This window comes from Capsicum annuum, chromosome 5, assembly GCF_002878395.1.
Source record: "Capsicum annuum cultivar UCD-10X-F1 chromosome 5, UCD10Xv1.1, whole genome shotgun sequence".
NCBI lineage: Eukaryota > Viridiplantae > Streptophyta > Magnoliopsida > Solanales > Solanaceae > Capsicum > Capsicum annuum.
In genome coordinates this window covers 18672330-18676849 of record NC_061115.1, presented here as the reverse complement: position 1 = coordinate 18676849, position 4520 = coordinate 18672330, and positions in this window count along the sequence as shown.

Sequence of the window (4520 nt, the reverse complement as noted above, 5' to 3'; positions counted from 1 at the left end):
AGAGAGAGAGAGAGAGAGAGAGAGAGAGAGTACAATATATATACAATTTATAAAATATATACACATGTATACATTAAATATACATATGTATAGAAGATATATACATAAATATACAAAATATATACTACTTAATATAATAAATTAATAATATTTGATAGTAAATTAATAATATATTAAAAGTACGTTTTTAATTTAAACTAGAAATTCAATTTAAATCATTAAATGAAAAAAATTACAAAGTAAGGACCAAGGAGTGAATGAATGTTGAATTTTACTGATTCCAAAATGATCCAAAATTTATAATTTACATGAATAAAAAATATGCAAATTATGCATCATTTTATTCAAGTTAATATTAACGGGAACTTGTATAGGATAGTCAAAGTCAACGGGGGCAAAATCATGCATTGAACTTGATTCTGCTGAGTTCTCCTGTGAACACATAATTTCTTCAAGTTTCTGCTAGTCATTCGGCTCTGGTTCCATTCCTCGATTTATTCTTTCCGCTCTAATCCAATCTCTAAGGCAAACTAGAACATTCATTGCATTGCTTTCCAATGAGTGTCGGTTGTCTCCAAGTTGCTGTCGTCCCTGACTAAAAGCGCTCTCTGATGCAACGGTTGACATTGAAATATTCAAGATATCTTTAGCTAATTTTGAAAACATAGGATATTATGTTTCATTACTCTTCCACCAATTCAACGTGTTGATCCGTCGCCTGCGATCCTCTGACGGTGATCGAAGATAATATTTAAGCTCTTCCCGATAACTTGATGTGTAAGCTCTCTCATCAACACTGTTCCAACAAGGTAAATCAAAAAAAGAATCAGGAAAACCACTATATGCCGGCCTTTTAGAAGATGATGGATCCTCGGGAAGATGAAAAGCGACAGTTGGAGTGATATTTGTAGATACGGCTAAATCAACTAAATCAACATAGTGATTATATAATTTTTCTATGTATTCATTCGCATCACCCATAGTCGTCCACAAATTAGGTTGTACATGTTCAAAGTCATTTTTGGTATTTATTTCTAAGTTAGCATAAATAAGAGTACTAAAGTGGCACATAGTATTATATTTCATGAACGGATTTAGCATAGCATCAACCAAGTAAATAGGAGGAATAGGAAAAAAATATTTTTAAAATTTAGTAAACATGGTACCGACAGCTTCTTTATAACCTTCTTTATTTTTATATTCTTTGAGAAAACCAGAAATGTCGGCTATATATACCAAAATATTACAAACAGTAGGATAATAAGCACCGAAAAATTCAACCGTAGCTATATAAATTTTTTCTAAAAACTTAATAAGATCATTAATTACAATCCAATTAGAATCATGTAGCATGCAATCAGCAGAATCAACAAATGAATCACAATGTTGGTTAAAAGCTAGTGTAATAGGAACTCTATATTTATAACAAGTTTTTAAAAAATCATACGTAGAATTTCATCTAATATCAATTTCTTCAGGAATCAATATCGGTGCAAGTCCATTTTCTTGACATTTAACTTTAAATTCTTTAATTCTTTTTCTTCGATTATTTTCTTGAATAAAACCAACAGCAAGATGGATTTTTTCAATATAAAGCTCAAGAAACTCAAGACCATCTTTTACAATTAAAATATATATATGACATGCACACTTAATATGAAAAAATTCAGGTAACGGCGGAGATAGGTCAGATTTTAACTTTGTTATAGCAGTCTTGTTGTTAGAAGCATTATCAAAAGAAATACATAAAATTTTATTTTCGATACCATAAAATTCTGCAACTTTAGCAATCGAATCAGCAATAAAATCTCCAGTATATTTACGATCTTCATCATATAAAAAAGCAAGAATACGCTTTTGCATCACAAAATTACTATCCATCCAATGACAAGTAACGGTTAAATAATTATTTTTATTTACAGCACGATCAAGATCAGAAGTCAGGGACAATCTACATTGAATAGTTTTTAACAATGTTGATAAATAAAAAAAATATTGTGAATGAAGTCTAAAAATATCAGATCGACAAGTACTTCTAGGAATACCATTAAACATAGGATTATAAATTGCTTGTATATAATGAATAAAGGTATGAGAAGAAGGAAAACTAAAAGGCAAACAACCCACAACTACCATTTTAGCTATTTCTTTCCGGTCCCTCAATTTATTATACTTCTTCATTACCTAACCGGTTGATGGGTCCATTCTTGTAAGCGTTGGCCCACCAACATCTCCGCCACCTCGTGCAATATTTAACACTCTTTCGTGAGTATCACCTATATGTCTCATTAACGTACCCGTACCCCCTTACTTGCCTCCGCTTTTATGCTTATATATTTATTGATAAATATTGTATTGCACCTCAATGTCTAATATACGTTCAAAAAATTACCATGCAATACTAGTTGTTTTACGAGCTCTTGGGGAACGGGGAGGACGAGGAGGGAGATTAACCGATTCAGATCTAACGTTAGCATTTCCTACTGTGGGTGTCTCACCAATATTTTCATCATCTTCGTCTAAATTAACCACATCTACTTCATTTTCTTCTTCTATACCATAATTTTCCTGAGCTTTTGCATAATTCATATCGTGAGCACCTACACCTATTTCTTCCTCAAAAGGTGTACCAAGCGGTACCAGAGGCGAAGGCACACAGGTATATCTACTACTTGAAGTACCTCTACCGCTAGTAATTCGCTTTTTACTACCACTACCTTTTCCGAGATAAAATTTTTTAACACCTTTAGTAGAGAGGTTTCTTAATTTATCTATAATATAAATTAAACTAAGAAAATTCAAAATATACAAATATAATAAAATTAAATATTCAACAATTAATACACTAAATAAAAATTAAGCGTAAGAGATGGAATGACAATACCAAATTTTAAAAGTATCCTAAGGTTGCGACTTTAGAAACTTCCACTCGTACTTTATAATCGCAAAATTAAAAAATCAAAGTGAGCACTTTAGGAAATTAAATAAATATATAGAATATTTGAGAATTGAGATTTGAGAGAGAATGAGATTTGACAGAATGAAAAATTATGTGAAAAATGATTTGAAGGTGTAGGGTATTTATAGAATTTTTTTTGGGATTAAAAAATATTTTAAATGAATTTCTTTTTTTTTAATAAAAGGGCCTAAACTAGCCGTTTGGACCCAAATACGGCTATATAGCCGTTGGGCCAACGACTAGTTTGACCCAAATCTCCAAAAATTCTAAAAAAAAATAAAATAACTTGGCCGATTAACCGATGAGCCTGGACAGGGCTTGATCCGGGTCGGGTTAACCAGGCCCAACCAAAATATTAAAACGGCCTGATACCCGGTACCCTACAACCCAAGGGCTGACCGGGCCGGTTCGGGCCAGGTCAATTGAGCCCGTTTGATAGGTTTACCTAAAATAAGATGAAAATATTATATACACATGTATTGTCTAGTAATTTGTTGAAATTTAGCGTTTATGTAATAACAAAAATCTCACAACTATGAGAAATTACATTATGTCAAATTATTTGTCCTTTCAACAATTAGATTGACCAAAAAAAAAAAAAATTGACAGTACGAACGATTAGTTGATGAGTAGGTTCATTCATTTACACTTACAATTCACAGCGACATCACAAGTCCATCTTAAAATTAAATATTTGTCATTTTCTGTGAAAGAACTAATTATTGTTTTTCATTTTATCCTTAAAATTAATTATCCTTAAAAATAAATAATTATATTAATTATATAGAAAAGAATTGAAGGTAAATTAAAAAAATGAATCTTATTCATAATTTTTTAAAGAATATATAAAGAAAAGTGTGACGATTAATATGAAATAGAAGAAATATTATTGTAGTTTCAAAGATGACTTAGAATTAAGTAATCAATCATACATTAAAGCTTACTCTTTCACACTTCATTTTAATGTCTATCATCTAGGCAAATTTATTTTGTAGAATATAAGTAGGTGAAGAACGATTAAAGGCATTTTAGTCATTTTCTAAAAGTCCATATATTGTTTACTTATCTCAAAGACTCAATACGTAAATCAATTTGATAGTTTAGATGCAAATTTAGATCTTTTGTTTATTTTATGTAGCTCCTGAAGTTGGATTATCATTAATTTCATCAGTACAAATTGAAAGTAGGTGCAAAAAATAATTTTAGTAGCTGCTCACCATTATGAGTAATTTATTATTTTTACAGTGTATGCTTATTTCTTGAAATTATACTACGTACAAAATCAAACACGTTTTTCTTAATGCATACGTGTCATCTATGATGTAACTCCTTAAGTCCTGGATTTTCACTAAATTCGTACTTTCTTCGTCTCAAATTATTTAATATTATTTGATATGTATTTTTTTTTATAATTCTTAAAGAGAAATTAATAAAGGGTATAAATTGACTAATATGATCTTATTTAGTTTTGATTAGATTAATCTTCTTTAATTAATATAAGCATAGTCGCAAAAATAATTAATTATCTCTTAAATTTTTAAATATGCTAATTATTTTGAGA